This window comes from Dermacentor albipictus, chromosome 1 (genome assembly GCF_038994185.2).
Source record: "Dermacentor albipictus isolate Rhodes 1998 colony chromosome 1, USDA_Dalb.pri_finalv2, whole genome shotgun sequence".
Taxonomy (NCBI): Eukaryota; Metazoa; Arthropoda; class Arachnida; order Ixodida; family Ixodidae; genus Dermacentor; species Dermacentor albipictus.
The window spans coordinates 355,068,111-355,091,712 of record NC_091821.1 but is presented as its reverse complement, the minus strand read 5'-3'; positions in this window follow the sequence as shown (position 1 = coordinate 355,091,712).

Genomic DNA, 23,602 nt, shown 5'->3' with positions numbered 1-23,602 from the left:
CGCCGTTCCACCTCAGGACTCCGACGGCTCCGGCTTGATGACAGAGTGAGCAAGCGCGCTTGGCGGCCTTGGCAACGCGCTCTTCCTAACAAATAGGGGGGTGCTTAGAATCGGGGGGTGCTTAGAATCGCAAAAATACGGTATATAGAGAGAAATAGCTAGAAATAAACTTGGAGTGCGAAGATATTCGAAATTTGGGAACGAGTCCTTGCTATTCAAGTTGCATTCGATTCGTGAACTGACTATTCAAAGTCATCGAACGTTCGTTTCTATTAGAATACAAACGAATAGCAGCACTTGGAGTCTCAGGGCAGATGTATTTGATGTAAGTAAGGACTGTTTTGAATAATTATGCAGAAGCGGAGCCGCATTTGTTGCGTGGGGGAAATAGTTCCTAAGCCAACGCGCTGGTATACACCTAATGATCAATAATATCAAGTGATTTAATAAGGCTCCCCGCTGTTATGGCAGCCTATATATGAACATATTCACTCGATTTACGCAAGGCAATTTATCATTTGGCCACCTTGACCGTGTTTTCATACATTTAAAACAATGCGCAATGCTGCAGCATCACAACGACTTCTCCTTCAACTCTATCTCTTTAAACTAACAGAACGCTCTACGTGCACCTGCAAGTGACGTGCTGTTTTCTTGTCTCATTATGAATTATCCTTGGTGTATCAGTTAACCGAGAACAGTTGTTTCTTGTTTACAAGCTCCTCTATTAGCAGTACATGCACGAATAAAACAATATATATTAACCTCTTTCTTGTCAAACGGACATCACTTCGCGGACAAAAACGTTATATTTCACTTCATATTCGATTCAATATTCGGAGATAATTTTTCTTGAATATTCATTCGTGATTTGAATCGGAGAACTAACTGTACAGACAACTCTAAAATAAACCCTTTCCAATTATTCATAGGGAAAACACCCTTCACCATATACTAAGAACATGATGCAAACTTGCAAATCTATAGATAACGTGTGCAATTCAGCAAGCGCATGACCTGTGCCAAGCATGAGCAATTTCTAATCATGCTGTAATGTGTAGTTCAAAGCTCGGCGCACAAAAAGTTACTGGCGTGGCTCGTTACCAAATAGTTACTACGGCACAGCACTAACTACTTATTTAAAGGAAAACATATTAAACGAAACTTCTAGTAGCCTGATCCGTGAAGAAACGTAGTGACATGTAAATTTTTTATTTTTCTTATAGGCACGCAGGCTCTGAGAATTATGAAAAATACGAGTGTCAGAACATCATGAAACAGGTAAATAACGCATTGAGCAGACAGTGTGTCAATGCCAGGCCGGAAACGAGAACTACATTGGTTAAATAATGTAGCCAGAAAACGTCGTTAACAGTAGTCGGGGACCAATAACCGATAGTATCGTACGGCTTCCTCGATCCACGTGTTTAGACAGCACCCCGAGAAATCTTATGAAAGCACCCGGGAAAAAAAAATTCCGCTGAAGGTCGTTTTCCTGCTATCGAAGGAGCAAGGTTCCCCTGGCCGGAAAGGTCAACTATTGGGGGTTGCTGGCGAGTCCAAGAAAAAAAAAAAAGAAAGCACCGCCTTGAGGAAACGTCTCACTGAAAATTTATTATCCACCTCTTGCGAGACGTACACTGCGCCCAGCTTTTCTACGTCCACTGCTCGATTGGGCAATCAGTAAAGTGCACAAACGACTTTTTGCGCAACAAGGCCCATTCCCCGAAAAACTCTTTTGGACACAGACCTGCCTGGCTGCAACCTCCTACTCGAACTTCGTCGTCGGATACTAGTCGAAAGCAATGAGCAAGACGTCCATCTGTCATTCGGTACAGTCCTTCCATGCGCCAACCATCGCGTTGCGTTGAACCTACAGCGTTGCGTGCTGGGAATCTTATCTTTTCGCGTCATTTCGGATGATTAACCTTTATGCGACCGTACAGTTTGCCTTTTTTGGGGGGGCATGCAAGACGCGTTGCAAGCTATTTACAAGGCACTCTTACTGCTTGCACTCACTAAGCTTGCCTGCTCTCTAACTACGCTGTCGAACGTTCGCGATGCTTTCAAAGAGACTTTTGCGCTACTGATAATGGCAGCATCAGAAGCCGGTGTTCCGTTTTACGGTACAGCGTTAACTAGTCATATAGTCACGTAGCTACCGTTGAATAAGACTTATCCGCAAGGAACCTTTTAGTTAGCGCGGAATTTGGCCCAGTTACGCCTGCGTGTCCACTGCCTGCCTAAATAACCTGCGCACTGCCTCCCACTCAGAATGCCCCAGTGACATTAATTATGGAGTCGTCGAAATTCTGCTGCCATCGCTGATCAAAGAAAACCATACTGCAACACGCCTTTTTACGAGCACGGAATGACGACACAAGTCGTAACTGACGAATGCAGGAACAGCTGCCATGAGACGGAGGCCAAAATATCTCACCTATTGATGACTGGGAATGGACAGGAAAAGGCGCGAGCGGTGAGAGAAGGCCTATACAAAACAATAATATAAGGATAGCGGACAATGAGACGAATATTTACATCCAGAATTATCAGTAAGTGAAGCATACAGAGTTTAATATAGGTGACTCTATGGATAATTACAGTGTGCATAAGAATGATGCAGTTAGGGGCCCTACAACTTTAAAAGAAATGATGTGCAGAAAGTGTATGATATTTTTGTGCACATTCGAGCTGTATGTACGTATGAGGGAGAGAGAGATTGCGAACAGAAAGCTTAAGTTCGTACTCGACATTTTTGAGCTCTGGAGACTTTATATCGTGGAAAGAGAGAGAAACGATTGCATAGAAAGGCTGGGAGCCTAACCAGAGGTAGTTCCGGTTGACTACCCTTCACGGGGGGAAGGAGTAGGGGTAGAAAAAGAGAAAAAGAGCGGAAGGGGGAGACAGAGATACAGAGGTACGAAGAAGAGGTACGAAGATTAACAGTGGCCTCAGCACAAGTAGCCTTATGGTTAACAGTGACCTGAACATGAAATGTGTGACCTCCTCATCGGACAAGAGGTTTTGCTTCAAGTCGGAATCAGTTCCATGTCGTTTACTGACCGGTGATGAGAGAAATTTGTTGTAGCAAATTTTTATTAGCGTATAGCTCTTCCTTGTATTCACTGTAATATTGTAAATTTCAGTTTTTAGTACGTGTGATCTCCGGGCGCAATATATATGACGAAGGAAATCCGTGTGTCTTTCTGTTCACAATCGATGTAAGATTTTGGTGGTATGTACTTGACGCTTATTACAAATAAAATTAATGCACTGCTTTAACGGCCACGCAGAATATGCAAAAAGCGACGTTACATGCTTCTAAAAATTTGGAGGACGCTTAAGGTTCGCCTTTAAGAGTGGATCGCGATAGCCCTCCATGATGCCTGAGTGTTTCTCAGGCTTACCGGCAACTGCAGTTTATGTAACTGTAACGTTTACAGGGAAATGCTGTTAGCGAACGCTATGCACGAAGGCGAGCCTTGTGGTTCTTTTCTGTTTTTTCTTAGGGCGGCGCAGCTTCTATTAGGACAGACTTCAAAGGGCAGCTGGAAAACGCTATCGCATTAAAAAGGGTTTGTGCGTGAGTTTCCGCGTAAAAAAAATTATGTTTTCTCGTATATTCAAAGTACAGTCTGACGCTATCATGTCTGCAGGTTGTGCGTAAGTTGTACTTTACGATTTGTCTACGTATTTTACCTTGATAAATTCAATTAGTTGAGTAACTTCCTCGCGCCACATGAAGGGCCTGTGTGGTTTGGTATGCGTGGTTAGAAATACCATTTGCCGAAGTGACGTCCGACGCTGGACGTCGGACGTGGGAGGCCAGAGTCGTACACCACTTTCAAAACGCACCGTGTATACTATGCTACGTACTTTCTATGCGTTATCGTTCTGGTTATATTGTGCCATTATTGTGACTCCATGTTCGTATCGTCTCTTCTCGAAATAAACTTTGTCTAAACAGGCCGGACGCCGACGCCGAATTTTCAGCTACACGAGGCCCTTGACGTTATCGCGTTAAAAAACGTCCTGTTTGTATGTCCAAGGAAAGATTCTTGCGCTGGGCGCTCGTGTCCATCTGCTCTACTGCTCCCTCCGCATTCATTCCTTCCTCCGCGCGCGATACTTCATCGACATCTCTTGGTGCGCTTAGGGACAGCGAGCAGACGAAGTTCCACGCCGTGTTCAAAGATGGCGTTACACGCTCGTAACAAAAAGCATCGAGCGCGGTAAAGTCGAAACCGGGAATGCGTCCCTTGCATCCCCGCACCAAAACCCAGTATGTGGGAGACATTCGGGTTGGTAGGCTACGGAGGAGTTCAAGTAAAGGATGATCTACACAACGTTAATGCCAAAATAAAAAGAAGACAGTCATTTTAGCATGTGCCAAAGAGGGTGAAAGTGAAAGCATGTGCACTCAAGAGACAGTCGTTAAATTACCCGACATTCTCTTTCGAATGCGTTGTCGCTAATTACTTATTTTCTCCGTCAAAAGGTCGTTGGTTCGATGTCTTAATTGACGCTACCTTAATTAACTATACCTTCATTATCTTCGCACTAATTAACACCATAGGTCATGGGTTCGATTCACACTGAAGGTCACGTGTGCGACTCCCACCAAAGATCAAGGGTTCGACTCACACATAAGATCAAGTGTTCGACTCAACCAAAAATCATGGCTTCGAGTGCCTCAATTAACGCTATCTTAATTAACTTTGCCTTTCTTTTGCCATGATGAGCAGCATCGGAGCCAGCTGTGGAAGAAGATGACGACGATGAACACGCGAGCAGTGACACGAGCACGTGTGTGCGCGAGGCGAGCTCACATGACTTTATGTACCACGCGCTGCGTTTTTCAGTCCATCGGGGGTGCGAGCCATCAAATGTTTTCTGCTTAAAATGCATTCTGATTGTTTCCACGCAAAGCGACGTTTTCACGTAAACTAAGAGAGCACGTTTTCTTTGTGGTCATTACCTCCTTCGTATGCTTTTGTTCGAAAACATTTCATGCGGCAGACTTATCTCTTAAGCTATTCGAGCATCATCTTTTTTTCCCCTTAGTTAAAGCATTATTTGCAATAAAACATCCTATCCACCACAGTTCGGTATCGTACACACGCTACTAATTTACATTTGTTTGCTCCGCCAATGGAAACTGACCCTGCCAATCTTTAATTGCCGAACTCTGTGAAGTGAGGCTAGTTTAGCAGGACCCTTTGAGGAACTATCAGAGATTGTTTCAGATATCATCGGCCTTAGTGAGATTAGAATAACTGGTGAGGCTTATACATTGCTGAATAACGGACTTGTCCTCTGCTATATAGAGGTCTCCCAGATAAGAAACACTACGGGGTAGGATTCCTAATCCATAAGGACATAGCGGGCAACATTGACGAATTTTACAGCACTAATGAGAGGGTAGCTGTAGTAGTAATCAAACTTAATAAGAGGTATAGAATAAATCTAGTACAAGCCTACGCCCCCACATCCGGTCACGATGATTATGAACTAGACACGTTTTATGAAGATGTTGAATTAGCGATGAGAAAGGTGCAAACTCAGTACACTGTAGTAATGCGCGACTTCAATGCAAAAGTGGGAAAAAGGCAGGCCAGTGAACAAGCAATTGGCAACTACGGTGTTGATTCTAGGAACGCTCGAGGAGAGATACTGGTAGGATTCGCCGAAAGGAATAAGCTTCGAATAATGAACACCTTTTTCAAAAAGCATAGCAACAGAAAGTGCACCTGGAAAAGCCCTAATGGTGAAACAAGAAATGAAATTGATTTCATACTTTCTGCTGATCCAAGCATAGTGCAGGATGTAGAAGTGTTAGGTAGGGTAAAGTGCAGTGGTCATAGGATAGTGAGGGCTAGGATTCACCTCAATTTGAAGACAGAAAGAGTAAAATTGGTCAAGAACCAACAGGTCAACCTAGAGGCAATAAGGGTGAAAGCAGACAAATTCAGGCTGGTACTTGCAAACAAATATGTAGCCTTAGAATAGAGAGATGAAGATGACATAGAGGTAATGAATGAAACCGCAATAACTAGGCAGGCTTCAGAGGCAGAAATTGAAGTGGGAGGCAAGGCACCAAGGCAACCAGTAGGCAAGCTCTCCCAAGTAAATAAGGACGTAATAAAGAAACGAAAAAGAATGAAAGTGTCCAACTCAAGAGATAAGATAGAATTCGCGGAACTGTCAAAACTGATCAACAAGGCGAAAAGTGATATTAACAAGGTGAAAATAATCGATATTCTAAACTATAAGGTGACAGAGACTGAAGAAGCCCTAAAAAATGGACGCAGCCTGAAATCAGTTGGGATAAAACTTGGCATAGGACGAACCAAGATGTATGCACTGAAAGATAAGCCGGGTAATATCATCAGCAATCTCGAAGGTATAGTAAAAGCAGCGAAAGAATTCTATACTGACCTGTACAGTACCCATAGGAGTCAGAATACTTCAATTAGAAACAGTAATGAGCAGGATACAGAAACTCCTCTAATTAGCGATCAGACCAGGAGGGCCTTGCAAGACACGAAACGAGGAAGAGCGGCAGGAGAAGATGGAATAACAGTCGATTTAATCAAAGATGTAGGAGACAATGCTTGGAAAACTGGCGGCTCTTCAAACAAAGTGTCTATCGACTGGAAGGGTCCACGAAAACTGGAAGAACGCAAACGTAATACTAATCCACAAAAAGAAAGACGTTAGGGAATTGAAAAATTATAGGCCCAATGGCTTACTTCCTGTAATATATGATGTATTTACCTAAATATTCTCTAATAGAATAAGGGCAACACTGGACTTTAGTCAACCAACGTAACAGGCTGGCATCAGGAAGGAGTACTCTACAATGGATCACATCCATGTCATTAATCAGGTTATTAAGAAAGCCGCAGAGTACAATAAGCCTCTCTATATAGCTTTCATAGATTACGGAAAGGCATATTTGATTGATTAGAGGTGCCAGCAGTCATAGAAGCATTACGTAATCCAGGAGTATAGACCGCTTACGTAAATACCTTGGAAAATATCTACAGAGGTTCCACAGCTACCTTAATTCTACACAAGAAAAGCAGGAAGACACCTATAAAGAAAGGGATTAGACAGGGAGGCACAATCTCTCCAATGCCATTCACTGCGTGCTTGGAAGAAGTATTCAAGCTATTAAACTGGGAATGCTTAGGAGTAAGGATCGACGGCGAATTTCTCAGCAACCTTCGGTTTGCTGATGACATTGTTCTATGCAGCAACAATGCAGACGAATTACAACAAATTATTGAGGACCTTAATAGAGACAGTGTGAGAGTGGGGTTGAAGATTAATGTGTAGAAGACAAAGATAATGATAAATAACCTGGCATGGGAACAAGAGTTCAAGATCGCCAGTCAGCCTCTGCAGACTGTGAAGGAGTACGTTTTAACTAGGTCAATTAATCACAGGGAACCCTGATCATAACAAGGAAATTCATAGAAAAATAATAATGGGTTGGATCTCATACGGCAGACATTGTCAGCTCCTTACTAGATGCTTACCATTATCGTAGCAAAGGAAGATGCACAATCAGTTCGTTTTACCGGTGCTGACATATGGGGCAGAGACTTGGAGACTGACAAAGAAGCTTGAGAACAAGTTAAGGACCACGCATGGGGCAGAGACTTGGAGACTGACAAAGAAGCTTGAGAACAAGTTAAGGACCACGCAAAGAGCGATGGAATGAAGATTGCTAGGCATAACGTTAAGGGACAGAAAGAAAGCGGTCTGGATCCGAGAGCAAACGGTTATAGCCGATATTCTAATTGACATTAAAAGAAAAAAATGGACCTGGTCAGGTTATGTAATGCGGTGGTTAGATAACCGTTGGACGATTAGGGTCACAGAATGGGTACCATGATACCAAGAGAGCAGGGTCGTAGAGGGGGGGGCTTATGGGGCTTCAGCTCCGCCCCCCCCCCCCACCCCCGAAATTTTTTTGTGCTGTCACGCGCCGCCGAATAAAACAACCCCCAGCGCCGGAAATCATGCTCGATTTCGCCTAGAATGTCATTTTTACGCTCGAAAAGAGATTTTAGCGCGAACATTGCGCGATTAGGCTGGATTTCGCGGCAACGCCAATGCACCGGGAGTCGCATATCGTAACGCCCAAGGAGCTCCATCCGAGCACAAAGTTTCGAAAACGTTTTAATGGCGAGCGGGCTTGTCGCAGCATGTCGCGCAGGCCGTTGAATATAGGGAGCGCTTGGATTTCAATTCTGAAACTTTATGGTTATAAAGTTCTTGTGAACTTTTGATGCGACAGGTGCATTGGCATTTCCAGAGTTGTGCTTTAGGTTTTAAATTCCGGAACTTTGCAGATTTATTGTTGTTATAAACATTTCACGCCAACGGTGCATTGAGTTTTCTAAAAAAAGTCGTACGTCGGAGCATACAATGAGACAAACCAAGTCAACACACTGTCAGACAAGTTTGCAAAGTACACAGCGAGGTCCTATGAGTCGAAGTGTTGTGGTGGTTCATCTGTGCCGTCTTGTCAAAGAAAAGAATATCAACATTTTTCTCACCTGCGCCAAAACATCCATGTCAAGACACTAAAGCAAGCAAAGATAACTACGTTCTTATTCATTTTTCGAGATTGACTTTTATTCGCGAGTACACATTGAGCCTCTTCAATTTTCTTGTTCTGGCTAGCCGTGGGCTCCCGGAGCCCGCCAGAGCGCATGCGTTTTTCTCGTGTTTCTCCGACCACCGCGTGGCGCACTTTGGGGCGCGTTTATTTGTCTGACCGAGTGGATTTTTGTCTGGCAGAGTTTTGGATGCTTTCTTGCTAGCAGACGAGTAAAAGAAACAATTACTGGTCACTCGCCGCCATCACTGTGGGGACTCGACGGATTGCGACGCGTTCGCTTGAGCGCAATCTGTCCGGAAAGTCTCGTCTCGCCAGTGTAGGATGCCGAGGAGTAGGCGTATGGTAATTCCCTGTGGGCCAAGCGTCCCACGCTTTTTTCGATATTCCTTCGGTAGCCACATGAGGTGCCCAAAGTAGGCATTCGGTTGTGGCCAACACACTTTCTTTTGCGTTTTTTTTTCATTTCGCTGCCTCGCCCCACAAATGAAAAAAAAAATACATTGTTGCGGCGCAATGAATTGCCGCATGGTGAAAGTTGGATTTCGTTACTTCTTTTAAGGAGGGTAAATGGGAGGGACGCTTCAGCAGCCAGGTGCTCTTATTATATTATTGCGATAGCAATTATATAGAGACTCCAGGCGCATTCCTGCCGTCGCCTTCATGTTCCGCATGAAGTCCAAGAGCGATAACATCGCGACCGCGCTCAGCATGCTGTATCTGCGAGTTAAAGCGTAAAGGGGCACAAAGGCGGCATGGGTGAGCCGACGATGGTGGCTCAGTCTCGTGTGCGCAAGGGAGAAAATCAGGGATGAAGCGCGCCGCCTTCCGTCGCGGGGCGGGGAGTGGTGTGGTAGGGGGCTGTGATCTGTGAATCTGTGGTTGCGCAACATGTTTATTGGCCTTGTTTGACGCAGCATATATAGTGGCTTTTTCTTCGATACGGAGATTTATTGGAGACTTATACGTATATTTTAATATTTTGTTTCGAGGTTCTGTGTATATGTGCAGTGAACTTCGTTTCCAGTGACACTCCGTTGTCCTAGCTGTATCTTCGCATTCTTGTATTGCATTGTATCTTCGTATTTCTAATGCGAAGGCGAGTCAAATGAAAGTGAACCAACCCCCCCTGCGAAATAATGGCTCGGTTCATTATCTGCGAGGCATGCGCGTGGCACAAAGGCATCTCCGATTTACAAAAGTGACATGCAGGTGTGAGGATCTAGGTCCTTGATGCTCTCATACACTGGATTGAACATGGTTGCGTGACATAATGGACACTTCAACAGTTGGACAGTGGGGTGTCGTGAGGTTTCTGACAGATGAAGATGTTTCCCAAAAAGAAATTCGTCGTCGTATGGCTGCCGCATACGTTGAACATTGCATTTCATTGGCCACTGTGAAGCGTTAGAGCATACGGATCAAAAAAGGACGTGAAAGTTGCAAAGACGATCCAAGACCGGGAAGAAGCCACTGTTCAATAATCACCCCCAACACAGTTGCGAAGGCTGATTAGACAAGAACGGAGGATAAGCATCGATGAATTGGCAGGGCGTGTGAATATGAGTGACGATTCGGGTCTCAACATACACTCTAAAACAAAATTACACCCTTTGGGTCGTATCTTACAAAAAAAAATAAATAAATAAACGTCGTCTTGTCCGCATTTCCTTTCTTTAACTCTGCGAGCCCGGTACTTCAGAGTAACGAACGGCATGCGCGTTATTACCATGACCTACTTTTCCCAATGGAAAAGTAGCGGGCGTGGCGTTTTCAAGAAAGGAGACGCAAGCAAGGCAGATGATGATTATTGTTGTGTGGCAGATATACACCCCAAAGAGTGTACCTTTGTCTAAGAGTGTAATTCATGAATATCTCGGTTATCGGCTCTTGTGTGCGCAATGGATGGCAGAGATTTTGAACCACCTCCAGAAGACGGAGAGGTTCGGCGCTGCCTTGACTCATCTAATCCGGTATCACGATGAGCGTGGCGACTTTTTCTCTGCTATCGTCACCGGACACGAATCATGGTGCTACTACTACGACCCTGAAACACGACGGCAAAGCTTACAGTACAAACATTTGAATTCACCACCCCCAAGGAAAGCAAAAGCCGTCATTGCTGCCGAAAAGGTGTTGTTGACTTTTTTTTTTCGGTCGTCCGGGGCCATTTATCGAATTTGCAAAACCTGAAGAAACTATCAATCATTTCCGATATTGTGAAACGTCGGATCGGCTGCGTGTCGCAATCAATAACAACCAACGTGGACAACTGAGAAATGGGGACATTTTGCTCCACGACAATGCCCGTCTCCACGTCGCTGGTGTGGTGAATACAAAACTGGCAGACTTCAAGTGGGAAACGCTGCAACATCTGTCATGCAACCCAGACCTGCCGCCTTGCGACTTCCACATTTTGGAGCATTCGAAAAAACAGCTCAAGGGACCCAGATTCGTGTCGGTCAATGACGTGAAAGAGTGAGTCGCAGACTTTTTGAAGCAGCAACCCAAAGGACCTTATGAGACAGGAATTACGCGACTTGTTAGTCAGTGGGACATATGTCTAAATGCTCATGGAGACTATTTAAAAAACAGTACCCCATTTGTCATACATTCGCATTGACTCACTTTCATTTGACTCGCCCTCGTATATTCTGTAGAAATCCTGCTTCTTATAGTGCTCTCCGTTGCGACTGTAATTTCAGAGCAATTACAATACACGAGCGGTGACAGCTGCTCCTGCGCAATACATTCTTACCAAGGACAGCGTCACTGAGATTTTTTCCTGGTCGTTGCATACGTATAAAAATGTAAAACAAGGTTGTTGAATGACAGACAGAGCTCTCTCTCTCTCTGTCATTCAAGTTCCTTGTTTACATTTTGAGAAAGGCAAGGAAGCTAACAAAGTTTTATTAAAATATTTGTCCTCAAGGAGGAGGAGGAGACAAAGGAGAGGAAAGATAGGGAGTCAACTTGCTCATTTCATAGCCTTGACATTTTTCATATCAGTGGCATGGGCTGCTTTGCTGGTTTCAAACTGATATAGTTCTAAAGTTCATGTGATATTAGCTTATTAAATATACAGAAAACACGGAAGCATTGATATCAATTAGTTCGGGTGCTATTTTTGATACATACGTGCATATTCTCTTATGAAAAAAATAGATATTTAACTTGTCTTGACACTGTGTAGAGTTCAAGAATTCGTTTGCAGCAGCTCTGGCAATGGCAACGCACTTATTATTAATGCTTAATGTATTTGATCGCTCGACAGCTTCTATAAGGATAAGGAGTAGGCCAAGCTGCAAAATGAGCCTCCCCCCCCCCCCCCCTCAACGAAATTTCTGGCTACGCCACTGCAAGAGAGGAAACGCCGTCGATGGCGGCAAAAGACATGGTGGAGCGATAGGATTAGGGAATTCGCAAGCGCTAGTTGGAATCGGTTGGCGCAGGACAGGGGTAATTCGAGATCGTAGGTAAAGGCCTTCGCCCTGCAGTGGACATAAAACAGGCTGATTATGATAATGACGACGACGACGACGACCACGATAATGATCATGATGATGATGATGCTTATGACGACATATTGATAATAAGCCCAGCCAGGTTTTCATATTCGGCCGCCATTTGGCTTCTCGCCGCTCGCGCTTCTTAATGTGCTCAGCAAGCATGCTTCCGTAATGAGTCATTCTCAGCCCTATATCCTTCCCCACATAGGCTTTAAATGTACACTTTGGAGACACAGCAAATCAGTTTACAATGATAAAGCGTTCGGTTAAAATTATTCCTAATTTGTTGGTAATATATAAAATACTAGAACACAAAATGAAGGCCAATCTTTCGTACTCTCTCTTACTCTCTTAATTTCCCACCGAAACCTCGTGGCGAAACCCTGTCACGTCACGGATTTCAAGGTATTTTTTTCGTATTTTGTACGTTACTCGCAGCCAAATTTCTCCAAACATTTTAAGTGTAGTATCTAGCCCTATTGCAATAAAGTGTACAGCCCCTTTACAGACAAAAATTAACTACGCTCGTGCAGATTGCCAGCAAAACACATGCAATTACAGCTGGCTGATGCGGAAACTAGAAAACGGCATCGCAAGTAGTCTTTCGTCTTTCTATCTGTGCGGAATTACTAGCCTTCCTACTTGTGTAAGTGTGGTTTTCTTGGTATTGTGGTATTTCTTGGTATTGTGGTATTATTGTGTTCATTTAAGCCACCCTTAACACTTGGTACATGTTTGAGTTTCTTTTCTTCTCATTATTTTATTCTCTCCTTCAGCGGAAACAGCGTAGCCAGCAGCTGTAAGAACTGGCTAACCTCCCTGTCTTTCTGTCAATTCCTCCTCCTCCTCCTCAAGCCCTATAACGAGTCTTTCATCGTTTCAGAGGAATATAGAGGGGTGAGGAACCATCGCTGTCGGCTCAGTAGTTAGCTAAATGATTACTGAATTGTTAATATCAGACTTTAACTGCTCTAACTTCCTCCAATCCTGTGCCCACTCCCTGTGCAGTGGTTTTCACTATTTCCAAAATTTACCGTGGTACAGTGAAAAGGTATATTATCGCCAGGATTTTCGTGCGCCTAAGGAGGTTGAGTCTTAAGTTGGAATGGTAATATTGCAGAAAAAGTTGCCGGAGGCCACAACAATTCATGAGGTATGAAAGAGGTCATCTGTTGCGATATTTATCGACAGAATTTCTACTTTCTTTTTGATTCCGACGCAACGCGCACAAATCGCTCCAGAATCCTCCCTGGCCACATGATGCTTCCCACTTCGGTTGCTCTCTTTAAACCAAAGTATGTCCGCCTGTGCGGTCCCGTTATGTCAACAAGCCAAATTGTCGGCGACAGAACGTCAGTTGCATTAACAGTGCACAACAGCGAGTTCTACGACAATCGTGCCTCAGGAGGCAACCGTAGCGAGCTGCTTCGCCCATGGCAGCATCTGGTATCACGTGGCCAAGGTAAATGTACCTGATAGCGCAGCTTCCATAGAATCTCATGCGTTCAAACCATGGCGCTTCTTCAGCCGTTCACGGTTCTCAGCGCCATCTGTGTGACGAGAGAACACTTCCGGCGTGACAAAAAGAAAAGTGATGTCCTATCCTTTAAAAAAAGACGTGACATCATTGTTGCTGTCAAAGACGCGAAATTCATTTAGGTGGTCTCCCTTTAGAGCAGTACGTTCAAACGCCCCACAATTCAACTCACTGGCCCTTTCGAACTTTGAGCGCGGAAACGGATGCAGCGAAACGTCACTCATGCCGCTGTCGCAGTCGCGCCCATGCACAAAAAAAATGTTTCTTTGAGGCCCCTAGAAGGCTTTCGGTGCTAAGTGCTGGCCGTATCGTTGCATGCCAAGTTCATCAGCCAGCGCAGCCGAACGAAGACAGCCAAGTCAACTGGTGGTATGGCAGTCGTAACTAACTACATTTGATTGAACACGTTGGCCGATGATGAAACGCACCTCGCAAACTAAAAGCTGCCATAATTAGGACAAACGTTGGCAAGCAAACAACGAAATATGGGAGGGGAGCGTATAGGAGCAGTTCAACTTTACGAGCGTGCCTTTCTGCACACTACAACGGCTGCATTGAATTTCGATTGATAGCCATGTGAACGCCTCATTTTTTTAGCGGGTGCTGAAAAAGCGGTATTTATTGTTAATGATAAAGTGACAGAGTTGCCTTTTTTTCTCATAACATGGAGATAATATTTATTAAGACTTTAATTTTTGTTGAATGAAATCAAGCTGTGCCTTGCTTTTAATTAAAAACGTTTTCCCATTAAGAATGTTTGTTCCCTCTTCACCTGGTCACACCTTAATCACTGCTCATATAACCGCCCTTGCTGACAGTTGGTTCTGGACCACGTTTCACCCGAAGCTTCGTGACCCATTTGAATCCACATTGATGTAGTTAGTAAGTGCCGCAGTATCTTTTAAAGCTTCCCTGTATCTGACAACGAGTCTGGAGCACTATTTTACGTTTCTTGATTTTTCTATAAGCACTCGAAATGCAGCAAAGAAGGTCACCAAGCGCCCTCTTGAGCTAGTTTTCTAAAGCGTCTTCATCACTTCATAGCCTCCAAGACTGGAAGTTGGCGGGCCGCCGAATATCGGAGGCCATAATGACTTTTGCCGTAAGTCGAAAAGAATTCACCAGGCGTCGATAGTGATACGGCTCCTTGAGCTGTGGGAATATGAAATGGGTGCTGTAGGTAAAAAAACTTATGGGGTTTTACGTGCGAAAACCACTTTCTGGTTATGAGGCACGCCGTAGTGGAGGACTCCGGAAATTACGACCCCTTGGGTATCTTTAACGTGCACCTAAATCTAAGTACACGGGTGTTTTCGCATTTCGCCCCCATCGAAATGCGGCCGTCATGGCCGGGATTCGATCCCACGAGGCTGAGGGTAGGTGGCATGGAGCTCGGAGGATTGTAATTTGCATTCTAACTAACAGGTGGCGCATCTGCGCTTCCTATCGCCGATTCGTTGCTTCCGAAAGTCCAGCGTGCTTGATAAAACTGAAATGAAAGATACTTCAGGTTTACACATACACATATCTGTACTGCGCTCTCAACTTTTCTTATTCCCATCTATAATTGATTTCGGGAAAAAAGTTACTAAGGCTCCTGCTTCAGTTGGAAGTTATATCAAACAAGAACTCATAACACCGTCCAACAGTAATGGCAGCGTTGCTTCACTGCATTAAAGGTATGCTTGAGGCAGTGCACGCTTTACAGGCGGCCATTCATTGTGCGTTCACCTTGATGGGAAAGTAACCACAAATGTGCAATAATCTGGCCATCGATGCTTGCAGCGAGGTATCGTCATAGCCGCAATGCCTTCGAGATTTTAAGCATGCGCAGCTCAAGCCAGGTAATGGCATCAGGTCAGGAACGATACTGTTTCGTTGAAGTAGGGCTGTGCTTGTTGCAATCGTTGGTTTCGTTTTAGTCATTCTCGCAGCCACAGTGAGGAGAGCGTTGGAGGGGAGCAAGAGAGAGAAAAATACATGGCCGCTGATTATTGTAAATCAGGCAGTGGCGTCATTTGTAGCAGTCCTTCAAGTATAGTTCTCAGCCACGCGAGCGCTGATGAGTGTCTGCAGCAACTATTAATTTTGTAGATAATGTATGCGAGGGCGCAATCGCAGACGTCTGAGAATATACGAGGCCGATACATATGGTCTCGCATTACCTGTAGCTTCCTGCCATCATACTGACGTAAAAAAATGGAGGCTTTAGATTAGTGGCTCCTTCTTATGATTCATGAAACACAGAAATGCACTTCTTATTCATAGGTAAAAGAAATTGTCGTAAATTTATTCATATAGAAACAAGCGAAACCGCGAGGTGGTTGGCGCAGGTATTGTATTCTATCCCCTTGGTATTTCCTGAAGCTATCGTAAAAACTTAGAATGCGATGTTAAGCCTGAGGTCACAGGATTGAATCCCGGCTGCCGAGGCCGCATTTTGATGTGAATGAAACGCCAAACACCCGTGTACTGTACATTGGGTGCACGTTAAAGAACCCCAGGTGGTGAAATTTAATCTTGGGTCACTCGCAACGGAGTGCCTCATAATCGTATCTTACTTTTGACACGTAAAACCTCAAAATTAAAGAAATTGAATAATTCCGAAGATTGAAACGTCCAGTTTATACCTCCGTAACAAAAACAGAAATCCTATTTCTGTACATGACATCTGGTAGAGTCTATTTCTGGAGACATTGATACATTGTGCGTAATGTCTGCAACCACAGTTATATTTAAAGAAGCCTTTCGAATACCTCACTTAAGTAACGCGAACGTTTGTACACAACTCAAAATTAATATACCAAGTTTGTCCGATTTAAACCCTCCATCAGTTTCAGTTCACAAAATTAGAGTATCTGTTTTGATGTTTGGAGATAAGCAGTTGGTGTCGCGATGCTCAATATATTTCTTTCGTTATTCTTGCCAATGCCTGCTATAGCGTTGTTTAAAAACAACGAATCTGTTTCTAATAGTTTCCTGTATATAACTTTACTTTTATGCAACATATTTTGTTTACTAAGCTAAGATGTTGCCTAAAGAAAGCTTTTCTGCCTCACTAATGTCTTAGAACAGAAATGGTAAGTGCTAACGCTTCATCCTAAATGTTAACAGCAGGAGTCAGTGGCTATTCTTCTTAATTTGTAGCAAACCAGCAAGCGTTGACATTTTGATTAACCGCTGAGTGGCCCAAAAGCTTCTCTTTCGTGTGTGACCAAATTGATATTCTTTCTCCGAATTCTTCCTTTTCCCTCTGATACCAGGTACAGCGGAGCCAAATTGTGCGTTAAAATATATTGCTGCTCTCCTGATTAGTCTAGTGCGTAGTCTGTGGAGAGGCCCTTCAAGGAACTTGAAGTAGACTGAACTTAAAATACTTCCGAAACGGTGCAACATTTCTGCACAGTTTTGTCACGCCTTCGCTTACACTAGTCTTTTACCTTGGCGAGAACAGGGCGAAAAATTGCTCAATTTTATGTTGAAAATAATAAAAACGAAATATCACTGGTTCCCTTAAGTGTATCTATTATGTGACGTCGGCATGGTTACTACAAGTTTATACTGTGTGCGATGGTATGCTGGAATAGATATGCCTGTAAAATAGAGTAGAAATTGATATCTGGGAAATTGGCATAACTGCTCTACTTTGCAATAGTGTCCTTAGTGTACCAATTTGCTCCAAGCAATACACTTATAGAAAACTTTTTACAGGAACAAAAATGATTCTGCGAACACCTTGCAATAATTGCCGAAGACTTGGCTAACGTTAAGCGTGACCTTCAGCGTCGGCACCACGATTTTTTCTATGACGCGTAGAAACAACAACTCCAGCGTTCAAGAGAACAAATTCTTATTAACGAAAAAGTGTGATATTTTTTTCCATTGTCGATATAAGTTAGGATTGCATCCAATGGGGCTGAAAGATGGTGGTGTCCAAGGCAGTTTCTTGCGATGAGTTCGGGAAGTGGCATACTCATTTGTTCTCGACTACAAAAAAGAAAATAAATCTCTTAGAAGGCAATTTCAAAGGACCTGCGCCACCACGTAAATTTACATTTACATTTGTTCTTCCAATGTGAATAGATAAAGAGACATTCCTCGGTTCTCCCTTTGACACTTCACGTACCGGTTATAATCTCCATGATGAATGTATTTTGTTATCTTCATGTCATCATTTCAATTTGTTCTATTTAATTTAGCAGGGATTGCAACCTACATGATAAGCGAGAAGGAGTTTTGATGCATATGCTCTACTCTGGATTGCGCACTACAAAAAAAAAAAAAAACAGGGCTCTTTACTTACTCAGAAGTGCCTCCATGACCTTTGCGGTTCTTGTGTCTTCTGCAATTCATGTACTGCTTATAACAAAAGGATTTGTTTTTACTGCCATCAACATAAAAAAGTCGCAGTTTCGCCCGAAAGGTGAAGCATCGATTGTGATAGCAAATTAGACGACGGCTATACGAGGTAAGGATAGCAGTTTTATCGACCGTATAAAATTGCAAATATTCGCTAACTAAAGAAATTAACAAGCGTGGCGTCACCGCGCACAAGCAAACAGTAACACAGCTCACTCGGTGACTGCGCGAACTCGCTATCAAAACTCTAGAGTTTCATTTCATGCTGACTTTCATGCTGCCTCTCGCTTCAACGCGAACTAAGCTGCGAGAATAAAGCGCACACGAAGCTATCAGCCCTCTTCGGACTTCTGTGCTCATCGCTGATCACTTTCAAGTAGGACCCACGCGGCACCACCACACGCAGCTTCCGCCGGAGTAGAACGCCCCCCTCCCTCTCCTCCCTAGTGCCTCACGCGCGACGGCAATCGGCACACTTCCTTCCGCTTTCCTCCCTAGCGCGCGCGAGCTTCAGCCGCCATCGTCGGTTCACCCTCGCATACTTTAACTCGCACATACAGCATGCGGCGCGTGGCGACGATGTTATCAACCTTGGACTTCATACGGAACATCACGCCGACGGCAGAAATTGCGCCCGGAGTGTCCATATAACTGCTATCGCAATAAAGTGATTGAGGCAAACGAAACTCCTACGCGAGACCACGAATATCGAATCAACAAGTTGGACATCTGCTTTGAGAATATCAGCTAGGAAACATTGTATGAATAATTATATTTATGACATTGAATGAATAATTAATGACATGTATGAATAATCATGTTTGTTCCAAACTAATCGAGCATATAATTTATTCCCATATTGTAAACTATCTAACATTCGCTAATTTCTTCAATCCTAATCAACATGGTTTTCAGAAAGGTATGTCCCGCGAGACTCAGCTAGCTCTCTTCGTTAATGACATCAGCTCACATCTTGATCAAGACGCACCCATAGATGCCCTCTTCCAAGATTTCCAGAAGGCTTTCGACCAGGTTCTTCATGAACGGCTCTTCCTAAAACTATCGCGTCTTAATCTTGACCTTTGCGTTCTACAATGAATACGCAAGTTTCTGACCAATCGTTAACAGTTCGTTTACGCTAACCAATGCTCGTCTAGTTTATCACCCGTTATCTCGGGCGTGCCACGAGGCACTGTCCTGGGGCCACTACTCTGCTTAATATACATTAACGACTTACCGAGAGGTTGTTCTTCGAAAATTCGTTTCTTTGCTGATGATTGCGCAATCTATCGTCCTATTACTAATGACGCTGATTCTCGTGCTCTCTCATCTGGCGCCAACGTCAATGTAACTTGGCGTAATAATTGGCTAATGTCTCTCAACGTCAAAAAAAAAAAAACGTCGCTACTTACTCTTCACCGTCGCCAGTCATTTATTACAGCTAATTACGTTATCGCCGGTTCTGAAATATGTGCTGTGACTTCTTATAAGTACTTAGGTATTAACTTGTCCAGTAACCTCGGTTGATCCTCACACATTTGCAGCATTAGCAATGATGCCAATCATGTACTATGCTACCTGCGCCATAATCTACCTCTTGTTCCCCCTTCAGTAAAACTACTCGCATATTTACACCCACCGCGGTTGCTCAGTGGCTATGGTGTTGGGCTGCTGAGCACGAGGTCGCGGGATCGAATCCTGGCCACGGCGGCCGCATTTCGATGGGGGCGAAATGCGAAAACACCCGTGTACTTAGATTTAGGTGCACGTTAAAGAACCCCAGGTGGTCAAAATTTCCGGAGTCCCCCACTACGGCGTGCCTCATAATCAGAAAGTGGTTTTGGTACGTAAAACCCCATGTAATAATTATTAAATTACTCGCATATTTAGCACTTGTTCGACCCCAACTGAAATAAGCATGCTCAGAGTTGGACCCATACCAATCGAACCTGGCAACAGCACTACAATCCATACAGAATCGTGTACCAAGATTCCTTCACTCCGACTACTTTTAGCACACTAGCGCCACTAAAATTAAGTCATCTCTGGACCTTCCAACCCTATAAAGCACCGCTGCAAAACAGCAAAACTGTGTCTTTTTTATAAATTTTATCACTCGCTACTTCATCATACCTACATCACGCCTGCGCATCGCACTACATCCGGAAATTATGGAGTTTTATGGGCCAAAACCACTTTCTGATTATGAGGCACGCCGTAGTGGGGGACTCCGGAAATTTACACCACCTGGGGTTCTTTAACGGGAACCTAAATCGAAGTGCACGGGCATTTTCGCATTTCACCCCCATCGAAATGCGACCGCCCTTCATCCGGTCATAGCCGTACAAAAGCTGTTTATCCCCCTCCAGCTCGCACCACCGCTCATCTTAGCTATTCGTTCAAACAGTGAAAGACTGGAATCATCTACCTGCTGAAGCAGTGCACCACTCCAGACATTCATCGTTCAAGGCATTCGTTGAAAATATGACCTAGAATATGCCCAGACCCTCATCTAAAGCCCCAAATGGGGTATTTGATGTATGAATAAATGAATAAATAAATAAATAAATGAACGAATAAATAAATAAATAAATAAATAAATAAATAAATAAATAAATAAATAAATAAATAAATAAATAAATAGTTATATACGTTTACCATGTGTTAGCAGTTAATTTGCTCGTTATGACTCTACAAAGCCATTTTTCCCCCCAATGGCCACAATTAGTAGAGGTTCAGAAGGCAGCAGGGCTGTACAGCAGTGGATACTCATGGGAACGTCTGCTTATTAAAAAATATGTTGTTGCGCCAAATATTCTAATATGATTGAAACGTCACAGGAATACCTATGAAGCGAAACCCACTTTGTTACCCGTCATGGTTGCTTAGTGGCTTAGTGGCACGAGGTCGCGGGATCGAATCCCGGCCACGGTGGCCGCATTTCGATGGGGGCAAAAACACCCGTGTACTTAGACTTAGGTGCACGTTAAACAACCCCAGGTGGTTGAAATTTCCGAAGTCCCCTATTACAGCGTGCCTCATAATGAGCAAGTGGTTTTGGCGCGTAAAACCCCATAATTTAATTTTTTCTAACCCACTCTCAGCTTCCAAACGCTGTGCCTTGTTTATCCTTGTGGTTCAACATGGAGTAGTCTGCAAAACAACGACTGTGTTGTCTACACTGTGTACACAAACGTCCACCACAGGCAACACGAACCGCGCTCTCGTAAAAAGCAGTCATTTCGCGAACAGCGAAAGAAAAGCGACGAAAGATTTTGTATCAACCTTTATTTATTTTCTTTATTTTTATTAGGAACGGCTCAACACGAAACTTCGGTCTTGCTGGTGGGCTAACAGTGACGAAATCTGAACTTCTTCAAGCAGTGTCTTTGCCAGTACATGGCCGATAGAATAGAGAGAGCGAGATGAAAGCACAAGAAAGAGGTACGTCGGAATAGAAAGAAGAAGTGGAAAAAACAGATGAACGTGCATTCGAGAGAGAAGTGAGAGCGGGGAGGGCAGGTTGAAGGGCGAACGGCGGGCGAGGGTGTCACATGGGCCAGCGCCACCATTCGTCGCGGCTGCGAGCCACCACTTAACGCGTGTATTGCAGCGCTCGAGGAACGCAATGAATTGCAAATGTTCTCACGCTTCGAAAGCGCCTATGCGACGTAGCCAAAGCAGCGCGGGGACTCATGGAAACGAGCAGCGAGCCAACGTCGTCATTACGGCGCCCCTCTTGCCTCGCCAATTTCGGTGACAACGAAGGCAGCTGTTCGGCAGCGAGGAGCCTGCCTCTCCCTGAAGCCGGGCTAGCTTGATTCAATTGGAAATGCATCGGGCTTTCGCCCACCCCGTAACTCGCGCTCCGGCTTTGCACTGCACAGATTGCACGACGTGGAGCGTGAAACGCGCTCTTCGTTCCATGTTGACCATGGTTTGGCTCTGGCGAAGGCGCACATTCAGGAGTAGACAGAGAGTGAGCGTAGAAATAGCTCAGAGAAAGCAGAGAAAGTGCGAGAGAAAGGACAGTCGAATTTTCTTGCTTTGTCCTGGGATTAGACGTGAACGATGGGATGTGGTAGGAGTCTGGAGCGTTCTGCCCTGTCTGCCTGGTATGTGCAAAAAACGTACGCGTAAGGCAAGAAGGGTGAAGTATTTGTGGCGGATTCCAGTGAATGGGTGCGTGTTCGAAAATAAAGGCTGGAAGAAGATGTAGGAAAGGGCTGACTTCCTTACAAGCTGCGTTTTTCTCATCCCGGTATTAACAATTCTTCGCTGCCCCCTTTACCTGCTCGAAATAACTTCCCTATTTTCTTGTACACCCATTTGGTACGCGAAACTCTGCCTTTTCACTTGGATTTTTGAGCGTCGACCATTTATACTTGCCAGGATAACGCTTTACCTACGTGAAAAAATAGCAGTATCATTATCTTTTGATTATCGCTGCCAGATATTGCCCGTTTATTGTAGTCATTTCTAAATGTTTTCCGAACTAGTTAGTGCTTCAGGCAATTACATACGTACCAAATTTTAAGGGCTAACATTCCACCTGGTGTTGCAGCTTTTAATTCCTTGCCAGCAGACTTCAGAAACGATAACAGTTGACAGAAGGGTGGAAATTTCAGCAGATTCAGTTATCTATTATGCGGTTTTTTTAACATCGGGATTTAGTTTGTTAAAATAATTATTTTGTTCTGGGAATCAAAAACACAGTTTACTCGTGATTCCTAAACAGTTTTCTGCTTGAGCTGTGATGCGAAGTCTTCAACAACTTCACGAGCTTTCGTTTGCTGTTTATTACGAACTGTTACTGCGATGAATAACAAGTAATTCGCTCTAACAACCGCGCCTTGTGTTTAAGGTTGCATAATACATGTAATTATGTTCCATGAAAGGAACTTACTTGTATATAACCGAAGCGTTTCTCGCATGCGTACCTCTAGCCGGCAGTATTAAGGGAAGTAAAAATACTCTTCGACCCACTCGTGAAAAGGAACTCGTCACTGAAAATATTCATTTTAGAGTTGCTGAGCCATTCTGCACGTAGGGTTGCGAAAGAGAAAGTTTACAGAATCTTTGTCATACAGGCGGAAGGAATCGCCAAGTAGTTGATCAATGATACTAATACGTACTCCGTGTTTGCTGTCCATGAAACTTAATCTCTGGTTCTTGTTTTCAGTCGCCAATTATTACTCGCACTTTGACTACAGATATCTATAAAGCCTAAAAAGACATACGTAATTGTTTTGAACCACGCCATTTGTATTCCAGTGATCATAGCTAACCCATTGACTGCACATATCAAGGATGCACGGAATTTCGTGGAAGAGCACCAGGTGCCAACGTGGGGGATGAGGTAAGGATGAAAGAATTTAATTGCGATCTCTGAACGCTGTGGTGAGCACAAGGAAGATTTCTGGCTACAAGACACACTTTTTTCGAACACGCACAAATGTTTCGTTTGTGTGTGTGTGTGTATGTGTGAACAAGGGATAAAGCTTGCTTCCTTAATGTCCCACCATGAAGTGTAATATACATCAAGCGTCCTCTCAGTTGCAT